The sequence below is a fragment of the Erinaceus europaeus genome, chromosome 2, assembly GCF_950295315.1.
Source record: "Erinaceus europaeus chromosome 2, mEriEur2.1, whole genome shotgun sequence".
In the NCBI taxonomy this organism is placed as follows: domain Eukaryota; kingdom Metazoa; phylum Chordata; class Mammalia; order Eulipotyphla; family Erinaceidae; genus Erinaceus; species Erinaceus europaeus.
Genome location: NC_080163.1, coordinates 191,976,538 through 192,001,267, shown reverse-complemented (window position 1 = coordinate 192,001,267; position 24,730 = coordinate 191,976,538). Strand labels below are relative to the sequence as shown.

At 43.0% G+C, this 24,730-nt stretch overlaps 1 protein-coding gene and 1 long non-coding RNA gene across 3 annotated transcripts in view; both read left to right on the top strand.

The window, feature by feature from the left end:
- LOC132536835 (uncharacterized) overlaps positions 1–24,730 on the top strand; it is a 155,212-nt gene that overhangs the window by 40,988 nt on the left and 89,494 nt on the right. The window lies entirely within an intron of this gene.
- Positions 1–24,730, top strand: part of LOC132536970 (uncharacterized) — a 49,574-nt gene that overhangs the window by 19,191 nt on the left and 5,653 nt on the right. The gene's annotated exons all lie outside the window — the stretch shown is intronic.

The window sequence follows — 24,730 nt, the reverse complement described above, 5'->3', positions numbered from 1 at the left end:
GATTTTTACATGAACTGTCTGTCACAAGGTGCTAGTTAAATCCCATGATTTGTGCAGAATGTAGGGAAGAGATGATCTGGCAGGAGGGAGATGACACACCCCATATTGTTAAAGAGATTACCAAAAATTAACAAAACCCAGGCACTTGAATTAAGTGATGAAGAGAAGAAACAACAATCTACATGAGAGACAAATAGTTAAAAGCCCTCAAATATCTATTGTTTAAAGTTATGTTTTAAAGCATTGACATGATGAGGAACAGGAAGCATTAAGGTTTTTCAATCAATTTGTTTTTTAAAAAAAACAGTGAAAAAGGAATCTAACATGTCAAGAAAATAATTCACCAAGTACAAGTGGGATTCATCCCTAAGAAACAGGAATGGATCAATATCTGGAAGACAATCAATGAAATCCACCATATCAGAAAAAGGGAGAGAGAGAGAGAGAAGAAGAGGAGAAGGAGGAGGAGGAGGAGGAGGAGGAGGAGGAGGAGGAATGGAAAGAAAGAAAAGAAAAAATCACACTGTCATATCAACTAATGGTGAAAATTAATTTGACAGGATCCATTAGCCATTTATGATAAAGACACTCCAGAAATTGAGAAAAGAAGGACATTTACTCCACCCAGTAACACCATTAAGACAAACCCACAGCTGACATCATTCTCAATGGGGAAAACCAAACAAGGATGTCCACTACCTCACTGTTACTCACTAGAGTCACGGAGGCCCTCACCACTGCAACCACACAAGAAAGAGATATCAAATATATGCAAATCAGAAAGAAAAATTAAACTAGCACTATTTGCTAATGACTGATAATATATCTGGAGAACCTCAAGGCTCTACGGAAAAACTAGTGATTAACAAATTTAATAAAGTAACAGGATATAAAGTCAATACTCATAAAACTGTGGCATTTCTGTATACAAAAAAAGTCAGGAGATAATGAAATAAAAGACTCAATTACATTTAGAATCAAAACCAAAATGATAAAATACCTTCAAATGACCTCACAAAGGAGGGAAACAAACAAACAAACACACACACACAAAGGAAAACTATAGGGCACTGTTAAAAGAAATAGAGGAAGACACACAAGAATTGAAGAACATTCCTTGTCCCTGGATTGGAACAATAAATATTATTAAATGGTATTTCAAGCAAAACTAATATATTGCAATTCTAATGCAACCCCTATCAAGACCCCAGTGGCATTTTTCAAGAAAATTGAACAATTTGTCCAGAATTTTGTATGTAATCATCTTTTTGATGGCACAGTAATATTCCACAGAATACATATCCCATAACTCCATACAAACATGTATCCAAAGTACACTCAAACACTAATGTGAAGGGACATATACATCATCCTTATGTTCATAGCTGCATTATTCACAATAATCAAAGAATGGAAGCAGCTTAAATGCCCACCATCAGAAAACTGGTTAAAGAAGTTATGGGATATATATTCAGTGGAATACTACTCGGCAATCAAAAAGATGATATTGTGTCTTTCAGGACAAAATAGATAGAACTGGAGATGATTTTGTTTATAGATATAAATAAAGGCATTAAAGACAACTCTCAGATGGTTTCACTCATGTGGAATATAGAGAACTGAAACATATGAACTTGCAAAAACAAAACAGAATCAAGCAAAGTGTAAGACTTGTGAGAACTCTAGTGGTCATCTTTGGGTAGTGGAGTGGTTGGGATTCAGGACTCTGGTGGTGGGTGTGAGATGGCACTATACACTGGAATTTTGCAATCTAAACATAAAATTTAAAAACACAAGAATCAGATAAAAATGAAACTAAAAAAGTGAAGAAAGAGGACTGGAGAGATAGTCCATCAGGCAGGACAAGAACCCTGCCATGCATGTGGTCCAGATTCAAGTTCTAGTTCCACAGTGAGGGACCACAGCGCCAGAGCAAGTTGCAAAGAGTGGCCTGTGTTTCTTCCTTCCTTCCTCCCTTCCTTTCTTTCTTCCTTTGTTCCTTCCTTCCTCCCTTCCTTTCTCCCTCTCTCTCTCTCCTGTTCTTTCTTTTTTAATTTTAATTTTTTAATTTTTCTCCTTTTGTTGCCCTTGTTTATCATCATTGTTGTTGTTAGTATTGTTATTGCTGTTGTTAGTATTGTTATTGCTGTTGGACAGGTCAGAGAGACCGAAAGAAGAGGAGGAGACAGAAAGGGAAGAGGAAGATAGACACCTGCAGACCTGCTTCACCACATGTGAAGAGAGCCCCCTGCAGGTGGGGAGTCAGGGGCTCGAACCAAGATCCTTATGCTGGTCCTTGTGCTTTGTGCCTTGTGCACTTAACCCATTGTGCCACCGCCCAGCTCTTTCTTTCTTTCTTTCTTTCTTTCTTTCTTCCTTCCTTTCTTTCTTTCTTTCTTTCTTTCTTTCTTTCTTTCTTTCATCTTTAATTGTTGGACAGAAACAGGCAGAAATTGAAAGGCAGAGATACAGAGGGAGAGAGACAGAGAGACACCTGCAGCCCTGCTTCACCACTGGTGAAGCTTGTCCCCAACCCCTGCAGATGGGGCCTGGTGGCTTGACCCCGGGTCCTTGCACATTGTAACATGTGCGCTCAGCCAGGTGCGCCACCACACGGCCCCAGCGGTGGTGTTTCAGTCTATCAGTCTATCTCTATATGAATGGGCAACACCAGCCAGAGTGAGGAGACACGCTAGAAGCCTGAGGTCCTCCCCACCCGGCCAAACAAAAGGAGAGGAAGAGGAAACTAAAACTCTTGGAGCAGCAAAACTTCCTGGAAAATAGATGAGGACGAGGGACGTTCCCATTCAAACCAGGTGGTGCAGGAAGTTGTGGGAGTTGAGCTGATGAAAAGGACTGTTGAAGAGGTCAGGCAGCAGCACCGAGGCCTCCACCAGGAGGAAACAGTGCACAGCAGGAACATGTAAGGAGGCTGAGCAGTCAGTCTTCAAGGCCTAGTTTATCAGATCAAAGCAGAAGGAAAACTCAGAAACTTCAAAGATGGTGTCCCAAAGAAGAAGCTGTTGAATAAAACCCTTGAAGATCACCTGAAACTTAAATTAAAAAAAAAAATCAGGGCACTGAGTCTATTCTGCAACACAGCCTGTAGTGAATATGGACATCCACATTAAAAGAGGTCTGAACAGCAGAAGCAGCGACAGGCGGGTGAAAAAACTCGCCAGCCAGGGAAGAGACCAGGGGTGCTCCGTGGATGTCCTGGAGACAAGCAAGAGGACCGAGTTTCACTGAGTTTGCAGTTGTTCCTCCATGTGATTTGAAAGGGTCACCTGTCCCCCAGTTAATCCACACTTGGGTACATTAAGCGTGAGTGTGACAGACACTCTTCCAAGACTTCATGGAAAGTCTCCGTACAGGTCCAGAGGTAGGGCATTCACATGAATCTTCACTGAGACTGGCCGCCCAGCTGATGAGTGAGTCAACCCTGGGGGCTTTTTGGAAATTGCATCCCCTGTTTCCAACCTAATCACCGCAATGAGAACCATCTCAGCCTGCTTCACCTCAGACTGTGTACAGAGATGTCAGGCATGGATTGCCAACCCTTCTCTGTCATCACTCCAGTGAGACCTTTCTTTTCATGGTATTCTCTAATTACATTCCAGGAGGTTCACTTCCCAACAAAGTCCCAAAACCTAGATGTAGGCCAGATCTCATAAGATAGAGCATATGTTCACATGTATCCATAAATCAGGGCAAAATATTTACCTGAAAGCAAAAATACGCAATAGTCTGCAGCAAGTCAGTATCATAATGAAATAGTGTCCACATAGACTTAGTTACCCTCCTCACCTACTTCCTATTACAGTTCTTTAACTCACTCCAAAGCTAACCTATCAAAGCAAGGACTGTAAAAGCTGAATAAGGGCAAGAGACTGGCATACTTTAATGATGACTCTTTAGTCACTATCAGGCCATTCCACCAGCTGGAACCCTTATCAGGGAGTCCTGAGATTCCCAAGAATCAGACTTGATGAGCCTAGACCTCAAATAAATCCCTCTCTCAATTGTTATCAGGAAGAACAAAATAGACCCCTTTGTGTGCCCCAATAGGACCTTGACCTCAACCTGAATCAACAATGGTAGAGAATGTTCCATCCTCCAAAGGAGGATGGACAACATACTCTATGCTACACCTGAGGAAGATGGGTCACTATTGGGACAGCATGGAATGTTCCTATTCATAACCACAGAATGTGAGCTCAGATCTATAGGGATGTAGAGGTCACACAGACTCCTAAGCTAATTATGGGCCCCAGATCACATCAAATCGATGGGTTTACAGTAATACTTATACCCCTTTCCCATATTAGGAAGCTACTCTCTTCCCTGATCCAGCTTTCTGTCCCATTTTCAGCCATGACATCATCTCCCCAGGCAATAATTAGAATCCACCTGCATATCAGATTTCAAACTCAGGCAAAAACAACAACAACAAAAAAAAAACACTAGTATAGCTACAGGCCCTTTGAAATATAATTAAAATATGCCTACTAGCTATCTACAAAATGGAGGACCCCTCAACACTTCATCTGCACTATTACAGCCTTTAGGTTCATGATTGTTCAACAATTTGTTTGGCTTTGTATATTAACTCTCTTTTCAGCTACCAGGTTCCAGATACTAGCAAGATGTGACCAGACTTCCCTGGACAGACAATCCCACCAATGTGACTTGGAGCTCCACTTCCCCAGAGCCCTTCCCCACTAGGGAAAGAGAGAGACAGGCTGGGAGTATGGGTCAATGCCCATGTTCAGTAGGGAAGCAATTAGAGAAGATAGAACTTCCACATTCTGCAACCCACAATGATCTTGGATCCATACTCCCAGAGGGTTAAAGAACAGGAAAGCTATCAGGAGAGGGGATGGTATACGGAGGTCTGGTTGTGGGGATTGGGCAAAGCTGTACCCCTCTTATCCCTTATCCTATGGTTTTGTCAATGTTTCCTTTTTATAAATAAAAAATTACAAAAAATAACAACAAGTGCAACAACAAAGGCAGCCAAAATGGGGAAAATGGCCTCCAGGAGCAGTGGATTTGTAGTGCAGGAACCAAGCCCCAGCAATAACCCTGGATATATATATTTCCAGGTGGGAGAAATAGACAACTTTAGGATGCAGGAAAGATTTGGGAGCAATCCAAAGTTGTCCTTGTGGGCAGTGAAAGAAATCTTGTAGTATAAGCTCTCTAGAAAGAGTTTATTTCATTCATATGGGCACAAGGAAGCCTCTCAAAACCAAACTCACAGCAACACCTGAGGCAGCATTACTTTATTAATTATCTGAGTGCTGAAGACAAGGCAGTTCAAGTCAGAAAGCAGCAGATACAGAGACCCGGGTTTCCTAAATAACCTGTAGGTGAAATCACTGGGGCTCACGGGGGGATTTCTTAGATCATCTGAGTTCTATGGACTACAAAGACTAGAGACAAAGAAAAGAGCTAAATACCCTCCCGGTGAAACCCAGGCTGTTTAATGAGAAGATAACTGTCTCTGTGCTGTAGCTAAAATGTCTTCTCTCTCAAAGAAAGCCAAGGATACGAGGCTCTGATTTTTTTTTTAATTGTCAAACACTACCCTCCAGCAGTAGCTCCTCTCTTAGCACTGTAGAAAAAAAATCCTAAACTTTGAGCAACTCTGGTCTCATCTTTAACCCCAACCCAATAGCCCCAAATTCCACAATTATTTTTATTTTTCCCAAGGAAGAAATTTTACATACATCTTATAGGTATCTGTGGGGTTTGTGCATGTGTGTATGTAACTTATAAGGCATAAGATACTTCATTCTGCTTCTGAGATATCTGGGACAAATAATGAGAATGAAGGATGCCATAAATCAATCAAATAAGATTGCAACTATATCTCAATTATTTTTTAGGTCAAATGATATTTTTCATTTAAATAATTAAGATTATCTAAGGATATTTCTATAGATTCATTATCCTGACTCTTAATACATGTATATAAAGTCAGAAATAGATCAATGTTTTTTTCATTTAATCATTATTATTTTTAAAATTCTTGAACAGGGGAGATGGGATAATGGTTATGAAAAAGACTGACATGCTGAGGATTCAAGGTTTCAGGTTCATTTCCTTAGCACCTCCATAAACCAGAGCCAAGGAGTCTTTCTCTTCATAGCTCTAACCCCCACTCACTAAAATAAATTTAATAAATAATCAAAATAACACTACCAAATACCCAGTATCAAAAAGATCAGAAACAGCAGTTGTTAGTGAGGGTATGAAAATAAAGGATCCTTTTTCACTGTGGGGAGACAGGTAAATTGGTCCAGACTCTAGATAAAGCAAACGGAAGTTCCACAAAGTATCAAAAATGAATGGCAGGGTGATGGCACAGCCAGTTTAGACCATACATTACAGTGCACAAGGACCCAGGTTCAAGCCCCTGGCCCCAACCTGCAGGGAGCAAGCTTCACGGGTGGTGAAACTGAGCTGAGGGTGTCTTTCTGTCTCTCTCCCTACCTCTGCCTCCCCTCTCAATTTTTCCCTGTCTCTATCCAGTAATAAAGATAATAAAAAACTTTTTAAAATAAAAGGATTGATTGTATATGGTTCTGGATAGCATATTCATTTTGATGATGTTAATTCTTCCAATTCTTTTTCTATTTCCTTGAATAGTGACTCATAATTCCCAGTATACAAATCTTTCACTTCTTTTGTTAAGTTTATTCCTACATATTTTATTGTTTTTATTGCTATAGTAAAAGGGATTGATTTCTGGATTTCTTCCTCTGTTAATTTAGTGTTTCCATAGAGGTATGCCACTGACTTTTATATGTTAATTCTGTAGCGTGACACCTTACTATATTGCTCAATAATTTCCAAGAGCTTACTGCTAGATTCTTTAGGCTTTTCTATGTATACTATCATATCATCTGCAAATAGTGAAAGTCTGACTTGTCTTCCAACATCCTAGCTGTGGGCTTGTCATAAGTTGACTTTATTATGTTATCATTTCAATCTTTCAAAAAAAATCTTACTATCACAAGAGAAGAAAACTGAGAGGCTTTATCCACACTGAGAGGTGACATTCCTTCCCCTTTGAAGAGCATGACACATCTGGATGCAGCACTGCAAACAGCTTAGTTCACTACAATGCCCAGGTGTCTAGGGGTAGACCTCACCCAAGAAAAAGTATCCAGGAGGAAGATCCCACCTAGAAGTAGCCTTTGGCAAAACTTCTGTTCTGCCTCTTAGCAACCTCTACAGGCAAGCTTATAGGAATATTTTGTTTGTTTGTTTGTTTTTTTATTCCTTTTGTGCCCTTTTTTTGTAGTTATTATTGTCATCCTTGTTGGATAGGACAGAGAGAAATGGAGAGAGGAGGAGAGAAAGATAGACACCTGCAGACCTGCTTCACTGCCTGTGAAGCTACTCCCCTGCAGGTGGGGAGCCAGGGACTTGAACCAGGATCCTTACACTGGTCCTTGTGTTTTGTGCCACCTGCGATTAACCCACTGCACTACTGCCCAACTCCCAAGGGGATATTTTTAACAACAAATGATCCAGACTTACTTTGTCTTAGTATCATTGCTGATAAAGAAGTGACACAGTAAAATACTCCAAATGTTTGGGTTACTTTATAACACCAGCTAGATGGATAGACAGTTATTAAACAAAGAAGTTAGGTTCTGTAGATAAAATAACTTTCAGACAAAGATAGGCATTGTTACTATACTACAATGTGACACTAATATGTAAAAAGGTTAATTCATGTAAAATACATTAAACCTGAACACACACACAGGGTAGGGTTGAGTAGGTTTGGTGGTAACAGCAGCACTAACTTTCTAGTTCTCATCCAGTTGTTTCCAGGAGTAAGGACACATTAAGATGCTGATGCAGATACCTAGTTTCACCATACTGCCATTTTAATCCATGAAGACTGACCCCAATGACAGTAAGCTTATAAGGAAATTCTCACAATTCAATTTCTACCTTAGTATGCAATATAATAAATATCTGGTTTTTTCATGAACTTTCTTAAATAAAGGAGTTTAAAATAGAGGAATATGATGATTTAGCACTTTTGATGCCTATAGTTATTCCTACAAACACATAAACTCAGTTTCTGATAAATAAATATGTTTTTAATTTATTTAACAAAAGAGAACCAGTGCATTGATCTGATTGATATGGTGTTAGAATCGAATTTAGGATCTCATGCTTACAAGTCCTGCACTCTACCACTGCACAACACCCAGCCCACAAAACAAAATCGGACTCTTTTTAAAGTTGACTAGAGTGTTTCAGGATCTGTGAGGTTGATCAAGTCAATGTATCTGTTCTCTTAGAATATGAGCCTAAAGAAATTGGGCGTTATCACAGCTAGTTATGCACACGTGGCACAAAGCGCAAGAACCAGCGTAAGGATCCCGGGAGTCACTTCACAAGTGGTGAAGCAAGTCTGCAGGTGTCTGTCTTTCTCTCCCCCTCTTTCTTCCCCTCTTCTCTCCATTTCTCTCTGTCCTATCCAACAACAAACAACATCAATACCTACAAAATAAAACAAAAAAGGGCAACAAAAGGAAATAAATAAATAAATAAATATTTTTAAAAACGAATATGAGCCTAAAAGACCAGGAGAGAGCACCCTGTGTATCAGGGTAGTCAGTTGGCCATCCTTAGTGCTTGCGTGGTGCTAGTATTTCCTGACACCACTCCCTATTCCTCTGCACCAAAATTGCCACTGTGATTACTAAATGATTAGACTTCAAATCTTATTTCTACTCTATGCAATTTAGATCACAGTTAAATTATATGCACTCAATACTGATAAAAGAAAACTCTACTTACATGTTGAAACTATCAGGCAGAGCTGAGCAATGTTTCTAAATAAGACCCAAGAAAAGTTATCAGTGAGCTTACAGGAAATTCTAATTCTCCTCTATTTTTCTCTTTGACTGACTGGGGAGCTGCTACATGCTGTAAAGCAAACTGTTGGAAGGAATTGTTATTTTTTTATTAGTATCTTTATTTATTTACTGAATATAAAGAGCCAGAAATTGAGAGTGAAGGGTGATAGGAAGAGAGACACCTGCCACACTACTTCACCATTTTGAAGGCTTTCCCTCTGCAGGTGCAGACTGGGGCTTGAACCTGGATCCTTGCACATCATAAAATGTACACTCAACCAGGGGTGACACCACCCAGCCCTGGAATTCTTTTGTTTTTCCATTAGGGAAGAACTGGAGATTATATCAGCAATATCAAGTAAACATTTTCTGTGTCAGAATGTCCCAAAATCCCCCATAAAACTTGGCAAAGCAGCATCAAGCAAATCATTTAGTCCGAAGTCTAACAACTCTCTGATTATGGAAAACCTGAGTTCACAACATTGTCACAATATGACACAATTGAACTGTTCCATATGTGACTGTAAATGGGGTGAAAACTACTAGCTGTCTAATATATGTCACAAATTGAGCCTAAATGGTTTTATTTTATTTTTAATGTATTATTTATTTATTTATTTATTTTGCTGCCAGAGTTATTGCTGGGGCTCCCTGCCAACACTACGAATCCATGGCTCCTGGCAACCATTTTTTTCTATTTTTTTTTTTTTTCATTTCACAGGGCAGAGAAATTGAAAGAGAAGGGTAGATAGAAAGGGAAAGAAAAAGACATCTTCATCACTCATGAAGCTTCCTCCCTCCAGGTGAGGAGTGGGGACTCGAACCCAGATCCTTACACATGGTTATACATGTGCTTAACCCAGTGCACCACTGCCTGGCCCATATTTTTAATTTTTTTAAGCAATTTAATTTTTCCAACCAGGATTATCGCTGGGGCTTGGTGAATGGACTATGAACCCACTACTCCCTGAGGTCATTTTTTTCTTTTTTTTCCCTTGTATTTTATAGGACAGGGAGAAGCTGAGAGGGAGTAGATAGAGAGAGGGAGAGTGCTGGGGAGACAGAATAATGGTTCTGCAAAAAGCCTTTCAAGCCTGAGGCTCTGAGGTCCTAGGTTCACTCCCCAGCACCACTATAAGCCAGAACTGAGCAGTGTTCTGTCTCAAATAATAATAATAATAAAATAAAAAAGAGAGAAGAGAGACAGAGACATGTGCAGACCTATTTCATCTGCTTACGGAAGAGCCTAAAAATTTTGTCCCAAAGAATTAAACAATGAGAAAAAAATGATCAAGAAAGATGAGGCAGTTAAGAAAAAATATATATTAGTAAGCATTTTTAAAATCGGGACTTAATATTTTCCAATAAAGACTGATTATAGAAACATGAGGTGGTGCACCTGGTTAAGCACATATGGTACTAAGTGCAAGGACCCACACAAGGATCTCTCAAATTTTGTCCCATCAAATAAATGGAAAAAAGGCCTCCAGGAGCAGTGGATTCATAGTGCTGGCACTGAGCCCCAGTGATAACCCTGGTGGCAAAGAAAAAAAAAAGACTGATTACAAAGCTGATTAGAACACAGGAATATAATTTATATTTTAAAGTTTTTATTTTGAATCCCCTAAGACATCTGTGCTGTTGCAACAATTTTACATGCAGGTAAAGAATGATAACTGAGGTACTTCTTGCAGATCCTGATCATATAACCTGTGAGTTCTGTATTTTAATCACTAGCTACCTGATATACAGCCAAAATTCTGGTCATTCCAGAATTTCTAGTGATATTAGGATAGGGGAAAAAATCTGTTTTAAAAAAAATGATACTCAGGGACAAAGCATAATGGTTCTGCAAAAGATTTTCATGCCTGAGGCTCTGAGGTCCCAGGTTCAATCCCCAGCACTGCCATATCTACATATATTTCTCTCTCTCTTAACTAAGTAAAACATTAAAATAATATTCATAAAATATAAGATGATAACAGATTCTAATGACATGTAAAGGGAAAAATTAGTACTAGGATGGGAGGGGGTGCAAAACCCAAGAATAATGCTGCAGATAACCCAGAAATACACTGAATAACTGCTGTTCAGAGGTTGTTTTCTTTTCAGAAATGATAACAAAATTAATATGAAAGAACAAAAAATAATTCAGGAGAAAAAAATAACAAATGTTACCAGCTTTTTCATTGAATGGCAATTTCACTGGCAAAAATCTCGATTAAAGATTAGACCCGCACCAGGGAAGAGCTCAGCAGGTTGAGCATGTGCTAACCAACAAAAGGCCCTGGATTTGAAACCCAGCTCCCCATGGGAGTGCTACTTATCACCAGAGGAAGCTCTACTGGATGCAGCAGTGCAGAGAGACCTATTCCTCATTGACTGTCCATTTAAATCTAATTTAAGTTTGTAACATGATTCAGTGCTGTATCATTATACCACTGATGAGAAACAGGCAATCATGGTGCAAGTTGAAAGGAAGGGCCTTGTTCAAGAATCTGCATTTGCATCCTTGGCCTTGGAATCTCAGTTTCAGGAAGCCCACTGATTAAGTTAAGTGCAAAGTTGGTGTACTTAAGGAGTCTCAACTGGCAATGACTTTTTTTTTTTTGCCTCAGGGTTATTGCTGGGGCTCTGTGCCTGCACTACAAATGCCCTGCTCCTAGAGGCCATTTTTCCTAATTTTGTTGACCTTGTTGTTGTTATTTCTGTTGTTGTTGTTGTTGGACAGGATTGAGAGAAATCGAGAGAGGAAGGGAAGGCAGAGAGGGGAGAGATAGACACTTGCAGACTTGCTTCATCCCTTCTGAGGTAATCTCCCTGTAGATGGCGAGCTGGGGGCTTGAACCGGGATCCTTCCTCCTGTCCTTGTGCTTTGTGCCATGTAAACTTAACCTGTGGCACTACCATCTGGCCTCCCTGCAATGTTTTTTTTTTTTTTTTTTGCCTCCAGGGTTACTGCTGAGGATCGGTGCCTGCACCACAAATCCTCACAGTGGATGTGTCATGGTGAGAAAGGAATAAGAGGCCCAGAGGTAGTCTGAGCACCAACTACTGTGCCAGGGCTGTGGGGTTGCTCACCCTTTCACCATGGAATTTAAACAGCACATTGCATGGTCCAGCTGCCACACTCTAAGTGCACACATTACAGTGCCATAGATTAAGCCCCATGTCCTTCCCTGCAGCGGCAAAGCTTCACAAGTACTGAAGCAGGGCTAAGGGGAGGGGGGCTCTATCTCCCTCTTCTCAATTTCTCTTCATCTCTATAAAAATAGATATTAAAAATAATAACAAAATAAGTTAACTAAGTTGCAGAGTGTACCCTGCAGTTCTTAGAGCCTGGTTTCTGGTGATTTAAGTATATGAGAAGGTGATTCCAGGGTTTAGAACAAGCCTGTCTAAATATAACTGACTTCTAGAAAAACCATTCCATAACACTTTGGAGGATCTAGTTAATGGGGTGACAGAAAGGCAGGAAGACAACTTAAGGGAAGGTGAGAATATGGTGAGAATATCCCTAGCAGTCACAAGCAAGGCCCCATCAGTGTAAAGCAATCTGAGAAAGTCCAGAAATAGCTTTTAAGTATAGACTCTGTGGGGTTGTAGGCCTCAATAATATTTTCATTCTAGCTCATTGAGTAAAAAAACAATTCAGAAACCCGTAATTTTACCATTTAGCTTTCATGGATGGAGGCCTACTGACCAGTTTGGAGAAGCAAATACATGAACAGCACACTGGGTATTTTGAAAGGAGGTGCTGCTGGTCTGCTTCTATATGCTCTGTGCAGCTCCACCTGCAGGTCAGTATCTTAAGAGAGAACATCGCATCACACAGGCAAAGAGTTGCAAGATGGTGGCAGGTGCCAGCACTGCTAGTTATGGAGAACCATTAGCTCTACGAGATTTGATTTCAATTTGTTTAAAGCCCCCTCATGGCTACCTATACAGAATATTATTTAATTTAGTTTTGTTTGTTTGTTTGCTTGTTCATTGTTGTTGTTGCTGTTGCTTTGTACAGAACACTGATCAGCCCTGGCTTGCCGTGATAATGGAAATTAAACCTGGGGCCTCATGTGTCTTAGGACTGAAAGTTTGGAGCTTTAATTCTAGTACCATCTCCCCAGCCCAACACTCTATTCTTTTGAATTTACCTTCTGAATATTTCTCAAATGAATCCTGTTATGGCTGGCCTTTACACTGCAGCCTCTGTTTAGATGCTTAAAAGCTCTAGGTTCAACATTCACAGTGACCTGATAACAGCTCTAAACCCATCCACACTGAGGTAAAGATACAACACACCATCCATAGCCACTACTATATGTATCATTACATTTAAAAAAAAAACACACACCTACCATGATACCAACCTAACTTCCCTGGGCAGACAACCCACCAATGTGTCCTGGATCCCCACCTCCCCAGATCCCTGCCCCACTAGGGAAAGAGAGAGACAGGCTCGGAGTATGGATCCACCTGCCAATGCCCATGTTTAGAAGGGAAACAATTACAGAAGCCTCACCTCCCACCTTCTGCACCTCCTAATGACCCTGGGTCCATACTTCCAGAAGAATAAAGAATAGGAAAGCTTTCAATAGAAGGGGAAGGATGGAGAAATCTGGTGGTGGGAATTGTGTGTGAAATTGTACCCTTCTTATGCTATGGACTTGGCCTTCATAATTAAATTGTTTTTAAAAAGAAGAAAAATACACATCACACTGAGATTCACAACTACAACATTTTTCTTATCTTACACATCTTCCAATGGCCTCAGACTCCCTGAATTATAGACCATTTGAAAACACTTGTTTTCAGTTTTAAGCACTTACTTAAGGAGAAAGACACTGGAAAAGCACCCCTCATGTCTCATACAAGGACACACAAGCTGGCACAGAAGCCAAGACCTTGCACATCCAAGTTCAGTGTCACAAAAGCAAGCTCGGGGCTCTTCCCGCTGAGCCACTGCCCAGGCACAAGGACAACCCCACCTGAACCCCCTTTCAGCTGGACCCCTTCACACTGCCATGGGGATGTCAGCTGTCTCTTCTCACACCCTCAAGATTCATGCTGTGAGGCCTCTGCATCTTCTGCCTGAGACTCTCAAAGACAGTTCTCGCCCACCTGCCCAAATCCACCTCAGTCCTCAACCATCCAGCTCAGTGCTCCTACCATCAAAAATAACCCACTGCCAGCAGCTTCTTTCCTCAAGGACTAAGCTTTCTGCTTTCCACAACACCTCAGTGCCCATCTGCCACGTGGCCGAGCGGCTTCCTCCCCCAGCAGACTGAGGCCCCGCCTTCCTGGGGTCACGTCTGGGAAAGCACCAGTCCCTGCAGGGTTCCAGCAGGTTCACTGACCTCGCTGGTCTGCTTGGTCACAGGCAGGATACTTAGGAGACAGCAGTTCAAGCACATGAATTAGCACCGCCACATCTGCAAACTGGACAGCGCCAGGTGGGCTCTCCCTGGCAGGAGAAGCCTGTCCGCCTACCTGTCTGCAGCCTCTTCTCTGGGCTCTAGACTCCCGCCTCTGTGCAGGCCTGGCTGCAGCTGTACTTCTGTCCTGAGCCCTGCTGGTGTGGTCACTGCGGGCTGTGGACAGAGGGAAAGGTTGTCAGCGGGTGAGGATGAGCAAAAGCCACATGTGTGACCCACAGGAAGGGCAGTGGGGACTCTGCTCCAGGCCGAAGGGGCAGGCCAGGGTTGGGGGATACAGCCCACCATCACCCTCACACAGAGAAGGGCTCATCTCCACCCAGCTCCCTGCATTTTATTAAGTGAGATCTTCCTGTATAGTAGAAATAATGATATTTTAGTGCAAAGTCTCCAGGATTTTCTCCAAAGGCATTTATTTATATTCACCAAGATTACCACCAGGACTTGGTGCCTGTGTGAATGATGAATCAATGGCTGCTAGTGGTCTTTTTAAAAATATTTATTTTCCCTTTGTTGCCCTACTAATGGTCATTTTAATTTCATTTTGGATATATATATATAGAGAGAGAAATTGAAAAAGGTGAGATGAAACCTCAACAAAAAGAAAACAATAAAAAGTGGTCAGGATATACAAGTAGGTGACTCTCTAAAGAAGAGATACACATGGACCACAGACACAGTGGGAAATGCTCCAGTTCACTCATCTTCAGAGACGTGCAAATCAAAACCACTTTGAGATTGCACCTCACACCTGTGAGAACGGCTCCATCAGTCAAACAAGAGAAGATAACTAACTGTTGCAGAGGATGTGGAGAGAGGGGAAGTCTACTGCACTGCTGGTGGGATGCAAAGGGGTAAACCTAGTCTGGAGAACAGGATGGAGACTCCTTAAACAAATAACAACGGAAATGCCACATGACCCAGGATTCCACTCCTAGGCATATACCGAAAAGATATAAAAGCACTGACTCAGGGATATGTGCACCCCCATGTTCATAGTGGTTTTAGTCACATTTGCAAAGACCTGGAAACAACCAAAATGCCCTTTTGACAGATGCCTAGATAAAAAGAGAGTATTATGCAGCAGTCAAAAGGGATGGCATTGTGTCTGTTGGGATAAAGTGGCTGAAACTGGAGAAGATGATGTTCAGTGGCGCAAGTTAGGCGTAAGGACAACTACTGAATGGTTTCACTCATATGTGGGATATGGACTACTGACTCTGTAAATGTGGAAAAAAAAAAACCCAAAATGTCAACCTATTTCTAAGACTTTGAGAGAATTCTAGTGGTTATCTATGGGGGTGGGGATGGGGACACACACCTTTGGTAATGGGAGTGTGAACGAAAAGGGGGGGAAGGTGAGGTAGAGAGAGACAGACACCTGCAACATTGCTTCATTACTCCGGAAACTTTCTCCATGCAGGTTGGGGGCAGGGGCTCAAACCCGGGTCCCTGCTCACTTCCTCCCGCATAGTAACGACAGTGACATTTTAGTTCAGAGTCTCCAGGGTGCTCTCTGAAGGCACGTGTGTATTTATGTATTTACTGAGGCTGACCCCTTCCTTGCTGGTGGGGGTCTGAGGCTTGAAGTCGGGTCCTTGCTCTTGGTTCCCTGTGTGCACAGATGCGGCATTGCGCGGCGCACCCGCGGCATTTCCTGAAGGTCACAGGCACACGGCCGCCCTCAACCCGCTTCCCTGACAGGTGCCCTGCGGTCTCCGCCCTCAGGAAACCCAGGTGCCTCCAACCTGCCTGAAGCCAGGAGGCACGTGCTGACGTCACCAGCACAGTCACGTGCTGACGTCACAGACACAGCCCAGAGCACACCCCCTCATCCTCTGGCGGGACAGGGGGCCTCCCAGTGCCCTGCGATTTCTGGTAGACTCTGGCTAGTGGGTCCCCGAACCGGGGTCCTCGCGCCTCCTGTCAGAGCAGAAGTACAGGCCCGCGGGGTCACGGGGAATCTCCTAGAGCTGCAGGTGAAGGCGCATCCTGTGCCCTGAGGGCGGGGCCAGAGTCCTCCCTGTGCGGGTGCTGGGGGCTGCGTCCCGGGAAGGGGCCAGAGCGGAGCCGCAGGCCGGGGCAGGTGCAAAAGCAGCAGGTCTGTCCTCAGCTGGAGGAGGCATGTGTCCAGCACCTGCTGGGGGCAGTCCGGTCCAGGAAGTTGGCAGCAGGGGCTGAAGTCGGCCTCGCACTCACCGATGGGGAATGTCCAGATTTTAGCCCCTGCACTGCTTCTAGTTTGTGTTTATAATCTGCCTGTGGTGCACTTGTAAGTGGGCCGCAACACAGGACAGAAAGACTGAAAATATAGGGGCTGGGTGGTAGCGCAGCAGGATAAACGCACGTGGCACAAAGCTCAAGGATCTGGGTTTGAGCCCCAGGCTCCCCACCTGCAGGGGAGTCGCTTCACAGGCGGTGAAGCAGGTCTGCATGTGTCTTTCTCTCCCCCTCTGTCTCCCCTCCTCTCTCCATTTCTCTCTGTCCTATCCAACAAAGACATCAATAACAACAGTGGATTTAAGCCCCAGTGGTAACCCTGGAGGCAAAGAAAAAAGTGAAACTATGGTGGGAATGTCAATTGGTCCAACCTCTGTGGAGAGCAGTCTGAAGAACTCTCAGAAGGCTAGTAATGGACCTACCCTATGATCCTGCAATTCCTCTCCTGGGGATATAGCCTAAGGAACCCAACACACCGATCCAAAAAGATCTGTGTACATATATGTTCTTAGAAGCACAATTTGTAATAGCCCAAACAACAGATGAGTGGCTGAGCAAGTTGTTGTCTATATACATAATGGAATACTACTCAGCTATTAAAAATGGTGACTTCACCATTTTCAGCTGATCTTGGATGGACCTTGAAAAATTCATGTTAAGTGAAATAAGTTAGAAACGGATGGATATGGGATGATCTCACTCTTAGGCAGAAGTTGAAAAATAAGATCAGAAAAGAAAACACAAGTAGAACCTGAAACGGAATTGGTGTATTGCACCAAAGTAAAAGACTCTGGGCTGGCTGGATGGGGAGAATACAGATCCAAGAAGGAGGACAGAGGACCTAGTGGGGGTTGTATTGTTATATGGAAAACTGGGAAATGTTATGCATGTACAAACTACTGTATTTACTGCTGAATGTAAAACATTAATCCCCACATGAAGAAATTAAAGTAAATTAAAAAATAAAAAAATTTAAAGTGAAACTGTAGTAAAGGGTCAGGAAGTGTAGAAGGTCTGAGGCAGTGCAGGTGTGTAGTGCAGGCTGGCCTTCACGGAGTGAGCAAGGGACGACAGGTGGAGGCGGTGAAGGCCGGGCTGAACCTTTACTGAGAAGACGCTTCTGTAGCCCCACTAGCTCCTGCCTCCTAGAGGACCCCCACACCCCCAGTGGGGTCTCTTATGTGGAGGCTCAACTTTCCCAGACACAGCTCTGCAGGAAAGATAACAGTAACTATGACAAAGAGACCCTGAGCATGAGGTCCAAGTCCCACCCCTTAACCTGTAGCCTCTGCTTCTGGGATGACGCTTTTTTGCTCTCTAGCCTGCACCCCATATAATCCTGCAGCACCCCTCTGTCCTGTGCCAGCCTTATCAGAAAGATAAGGCCCAAGCAGGAATAAAAGGCTCCTTTACTCTTACACCCACCTCGGCTTCAGTCGTCTTGATTATTAACAGAATTCCTCAGCATCCTCCCTCTTGTTCAGTCCACAGGCCTGCAGCACAGCCCTGCTGTCATGAGGGACTTGGCCCAGGGAGAGGCTGGGCCCCAGGATGGGTGGCCGTGATGGCTCTGATGGACCAGGGTTCGAGCCTCTGTCCTCACCTGCAGGAGGAAGGTTTTACAAGTGGTGAAGCAGGGCTGCAGGTGTCTCTCCATCTCTCTAACTCTCTATTACCCCCTACAAGATTTCTGGCTGTCTCTATCCAATAAATAAAGATAACAATAGTAGTAATAATTTCTCATTTCAAAAGTGTCAAGACTTTGTTTCATTTGTCCTGGTCTTGCCATATACTGTTCTGCACCAGAAAACATGCTCAATGTATACTTTTTGAATGAGTGGATATAAAGTAGGAGGATTTACTTAGTGGTGAAAGTTAAGTGAAAGAATACACTAAAAAAATCTGGTGGTCCAGGAGATGGTGCTGTGGATAAAGCATTGGACTGTCAGGTATGAGGTCCTGAGTTCAGTCCCTGGCAGCACATTTACCAAAGTGATGTCTGGTTCTTTCTCTTTCTCCTCCTATGTTTCTCATTAATAAAAGATTTTATAAAAAATATGAAAATTGTCTTATACTGAACAGTATGTTGAAGTGTTATAAAATGAGGTAAAAGCTAGAATAGAGGTAGGAAAGACCCTTCCGGACCAGCAAGATGGCCGAGCCAGACAGTTGCCCGCTTTGCCCTGTGCACCACCTGGGCTCAGGCCTGGGCCCCACCACGCTGTAGAAGACGGCAGGCAGTGCTGAGAGCTTTCCCCTCTCTGTGTCTCTGTGTGGAAGAAACTGGCATAGACAGTCAAGCCCCAGTGATGCCAAAAAGAACAGGAGCAAAAAAAAAAAAATAAACAGCCTGAAATTCTTTGATCCATAGGCCCAACAATCTAGTTGGTGGAAGAAATATTTTTCTACAGAGTTCATCCTACTATTCCATTGTATTGGTAGCACATCAGTATAAAACATTTTATTTAATTGTCATGTGAAGTTTGGGTTTTTTATTTATTTTTTAATATTTATTATATTTATTCCCTTTTATTACCCTTGTTGTTTTATTGTTGTAGTTATTATTGTTGTTGCTGCTGTCATTGTTGTCGGATAGAACAGAGAGAAATGGAGAGAGGAGGGGAAGACAGAGAGGGGGAAAGAAAGACAGACACCTGCAGACCTGCTTCACCGCCTGTGAAGCGACTCCCCTGCAGGTGGGGAGCCAGGGGCTCGAACTGGGATCCTTACACCAGTCCTTGCGATTTGCGCCACCTGTGATTAACCCGCTGCGCTACCGCCCGACTCCCAAAAATAAATATTTTTAACCACAGGGGTTCTCTCTATGGGTCTGGGTCTGTGCCTGCATGATGAATTTATTCCACCCAGTGGCCAGTTTCCCTTTCATTATCATTATCATTATTATTATTTATTATAGAGACAGAAGAAGAGTGAGAGGAGGAGAGAGAGGGACTGAGAGAACCAGCACTGGCCCAAGTCAAGGGCCAGGAACACAGCAGAGGTCACGACCTCAGAGGTTACAGGGGCCTTAGATTTTTTCTCAGCTGCTCACTGGATGCTCTGCTCTGGCTGATTCTGGGGCTGAAACAGGACCAGGGAGCTCAGAGCCTCAGGCCCAGGAGGCCCTGTGTCCGGGAAGGTGTGGAGACAGGGAGCCATGAGACACTGCTGGTGGAAATGCAAACTGGCGCAGACCCTTTGGAAAACTGCATGGAGGGTTCACAAACAGATACAAATGGAAGTGCCTTAAGATCCAGCAATCCCACCCCTAGATGTATATCCAAAGCCATGAAGCATTAATTCTCAAAGATATCTGAGCCCCATGTTCTCAGCTGCACTGTTTACACTAGCCAAAGCAGGAAAGCAAACTAGTAGCCAGTATCAGGTGACTGGATAAAGAGGTTATGGGGGCATATAGTCAATGGAACACTGCTCTGCTATCAACAAAGATGACAGTGTATCACTGGGAACAAAATGGTCGGCTCTGGAGGTTATTATGCTGAGTCACTTAAGTAAAGAGCTGAAAGACAACTACCAGATTATTTCACTCATATCTGGGATATGTTTGACTGAAATAAACTTTTAAAACCTATAGTAACCCCTGGCTCCCCAACTGCAGGAGAATCACTTCACAGTGGTGAAGCAGGTCAGCAGATGTCTGTCTTTCTCTCTGTCGTATCCAAAAAAGTGGAAAAATGTCTGCCAGGAGCAGTGGATACATAGTGCTGGCATGAGTCCCAGCGATAACCCTGGAGGCAAAGGAACAAACAAACTATAGTAACTAAATGCTCTCTTGGACTTTATGACAACCATGCTTTTTTTGGGGGGTGGGGGTGTCACAGAACTTTGATGGCAGTTATGGTGATATACAGTTACCATGTATGAGCTGAAATTATACCCCTGAAACCCTGTAATTTTGTAAAACTCTGTTAAATCCCTGAAGGAGAGAGAGAGAGAGAGTGAGTGAGAGAGAGAGAGAGAGAGAGAGGAGAGAGATGCACAGATCTTTGCTGTGCTTGGGCAGGTGACTTAGCACATAGACACAAATTTTAATCCTGAGGTCCCAGGTCTGGACCCTAGCGCAGCATATGTTGAGTAGATGCCCCATATTTATCTCTCTTTAAAATTTTTTATTTTAACTTTATTTATTGTAGTTGATAGAACAGAGAGAACTTGAGGGGCTTGTACCCCAGTCCTTGGGCAGGAAAACATGTGCTCTCCTCAGGGTGAGCCACCACCCAGTGGCCCTGTGGAGTTTCTCTGTAGTTGGCTGTTAGGAGCTGACCACCCCTTGGGCTCAATCTTGAAACCTGAGGCCAAAAAATGCTGCCTCCTGCTGGATCCTTTCCCTCTCTCTCATCTGAAGAACCTCCTTTGCAGACAGAACTATTTTATGAAGAAATGTCTGTTTTATTCTTTGTCCAAAATGTATGAGCCGCAGTTATTATTCAACTGATTGTTAATCACAAATTAATAAGTAAAAGATCACTTATTAATGTTTCCCTAGGACATTGGATAAAAAGCTGTCCATCTAATAGTTTCATTTTGGGGTGGGGAGGTGGTACACCCAGTTAAGTGCATGTAGTACTATGTGCAAGAACTCAACACAAGGACTGAGGTCTGAACCACCACTACTCACCTGCAGCAGGACACTTCACAAGTGGCAAAGCAGGTCTGCAGGTGTCTGTCTTTCTCTCTCATTCTCTATCTCCCCTCCCTTCTCAATTTCTTTCTGTCCTATCGAAAAAAGAAAAAAAAGGGAGGGGCTGGGAGTCGGGCTGTAGCACAGCGGGTTAAGCGCAGGTGGCGCAAAGCGCAAGGACCGGCATAGGGATCCTGGTTCGAACCCTGGCTCCCCACCTGCAGGGGAGTCACTTCACAGGCGGTGAAGCGGGTCTGCAGGTGTCTATCTTTCTCTCCTCCTCTCTGTCTTCCCCTCCTCTCTCCATTTCTCTCTGTCCTATGCAACAATGACAACAACAATAATAACTACAACAATAAAACAACAAGGACAACAAAAGGGAATAAATAAATAAAATAAATATTGAAAAAAAAAGAAAAAAAAGGGAGGGGGATGGCTGTGCCATCCTAGTGGATTCCTAGTGCCTATACCGAGCCTCAACAGTTATAACCCTGGACACAAAGAAGAGAATTGACCCTAAATGTCCTAAGGAAAGTCAAACTATTGTGCTAGTTAATTTTGGAGACATAAAAAGGGTTGTGTAAATTTAGATCCAAATACATTGCTAAAGTATGGAATAATTTCTAAATTCTTCTAAAACATAAACCATGGAAAGAATCATCTTACACAATGTTGCGGGGGGGCCAGGTGGTGGTGCACCTGGTTAAGCACACACACACTACAATGTGCAAGAACTGGGGTACAAGCCCCCGGTCCCCACCTACAGGGGGAAAGCTTCACAAGTGGTGAAGTAGAGCTGCAGGTGTCTCTCTGTCTCTCTCCCTCTCTATCTCCTCCTCTTCTCTCAATTCCTCTCTGTGACTCTCCAATAACAAATAAAATAAAATGAAATAGAAAATTGCTGAATGCCTCTAGCTGACTGTTAATATCAATCTACATGTACTTTCAATTTCTGATTCTTATTCAGCATTATGCACTGTCATAAGTTTGATCATTCACAATTAAAATATGTGTCTGGTCTATTAGAAGAATCCAGTTTCTAAGTACCTGAAGAAAACTGAGTGATTTTTGTTCACTTTGCTGCCATGTGTAGGGGATGAGTGCCCTCAGGTGGCTGAATCCCAAAACTGCAGCTACAGCAAATCTGCCTGAACCTTTTGGAAATGAAGTTCCAATGAGTCTCTGACAGCCCAGGGAACTGAATGAAATCATGGCCACCTGACTGTGCCTGACCCGATATGTGATCCATTTCCTCTTTATTCTTTTAACCATTTTTTTTATTGCATAAGACAAACATCTGTCTCCTTTTTCCTGAATGGAGTAAGCAAAAGCATTGTTCAAACATCGCATCATTATTAAGAATGTCGTATTTTCTTTGAGTTTATAAGGAAAGGTAAGAAAGAAAGAGAAGTCTGAGGAACCCATCAGCCTGGTCCAGCACTCAGACGATGCAGCAGGGCAGTGAGAACAGGCTTCTCCCCACCTCTCTCCCATACAAGCAGACACAGACACAAACACACCTGTCTGGGGCTCAACACCCTGATTGATCTGACTAGCGATTCTCTCACTGATGTTAATCTGTATGTTTCTTGTCTGTGATCAGATGGAGTGCATCTTACCAGAGCTGTTTAAGACAAGAAGTGGTGGAGGAGGCTACTTGGTTGAGAGCACTAGCTATAAGCTGCTGGGTCCAAGCTGATGGTCTCCTGCCCACCCTGTCTGAAGAGGAAGAGCTTTATGAGCAGTGAAACACTGATGCAGGTGTCTCTCTCTCTCTTTCTCCATCTCCTCCTTCCCTCTCACGTCTCTGTCTCTATCCAGTGAATTGTAAATAAAAATAATTACTAAAAAAGAAAATAAAAGACACAATAAAAAGGGGAAAAAGCATAAAGAAAAAGCAAAGGGATTGTGGTCCAGGAAGTGGCACAGTGGATAATGCACTGGATTCTCAACCATGAAGCCCCGAGTTCAATCCAGGCAGCCCATGTACCTGTGACTGCGATGGCTGGTTCTTTCTCTTTCCTCCTATCGTTCTCATGAATAAAGAAATTCTTTAAAAAACAAAACTGGGAGTCAGGCAGTAGCGCAGCGGGTTAAGCACACATGTTGCAAAGCATAAGGATCCAGGCTCGAGGTCCCAGCTCCCCACCTGCAGGGGGGTCGCTTCACAGGGCAGGTGGTGAAGTAGGTCTACAGGTGTCTGTCTTTCTCTCCCCGTCTGTCTTCCCCTCCTCTCCATTTCTTTCTGTACTATCTAACAATAAGGACATCAATAACAATAATAACTACAGCAACAACAACAAAAAAAAGGGCAACAAAAGGGAAAATAAATAATTTTTTTAAAAAAACCTAAGAGGTCTATTCTAGGCTACATCCAGTCCTCTAATGGTTACTTGGATGTATACTTTTTACACTACAGTTGAATGTCATCAATGAATGTCCACAACTCATTTGACATTCGATTTGCCAAGTGACATTCCCTTCATGCACACACACACACACACACACACACACACTTATGCTCCTGGAAATAGTGTGTCTCTGACAGCATCCATGTGAATATCCTGCTATGATATTTACTCTGTTTAGGATTACTCAATTATATGACCACTGTGTGAAATGGAGGCAAGGCTTGTGGCATCTCTATTATTTCTAATAAATGCATGGGGATCTATAGTTATCAGAACAAAATTCCAAAGGACTAATGAAAAACTCAAAGCTGAAGATGCAGATTGCTTCAGGGAATTATTCTGTCAGCTGTTCAGTCATGATCCTGACCTTTGACCTCTGATATCATAGCCCAGTGAACCTTGGCTACAGCGGAATCTTCAGTCTTGGAGACTGAGCTGACAGTGCAAGCAGTTCTGTGTCCAGCTCTCTCTTTAGCGTCAAGGAGTAAAAAGTAGAGGATGTCTGCGTCTACCAGAAAGTCTTCGCAGCTTTCAGAGTGTCTGGGCTGTCTGTCCTGCTTCAGGTAGAGTCTGTTTACATGCCCTGTGTGACCGGCAGAGCAGGAGGAGGGCAGTCCCAGGACGTGCTCTGTGTGATGCCCACTGACAGAATCCTCAGCTTCAGCCCTGGTCTCATGAATGTTTACTTGGGCTCATGGGATTCCCTCCTGCTGATGCCAGAGAGCAGACTTGACCTGCTAGGATCAGAGTCCTGTGGGCTTACTCAGGGCACAGCCAAGGAATAGCTTAGTACTTCCATGAGTTGAGAAACATTTGGATGTTTGATATACTATCTGTTGATCTTGGGATTCCTGTCCCCCTCAACTCCAAAGTGATGACTGAGTTAAGATTAGATTCAGTTTTACAGAATCCTGTTATCTAAGGGTGTATGTTAACCTGAGACCACAGTGGAATGACCTCTTCACACTCTTGGATGTCTTGTAATCTGCAATTTGACCTCTATAAGGTCTTATATCTGTTTACATTATTTTTTTATTAAGTGAGAGTGAGAGACAGAAGCAGAAGTAAGAGAATGTGAAGGGGTGAAGGAGATGGGGAAAGGAAGAGGAAGAGGAAGGAGAAGAGGGAGGGGAA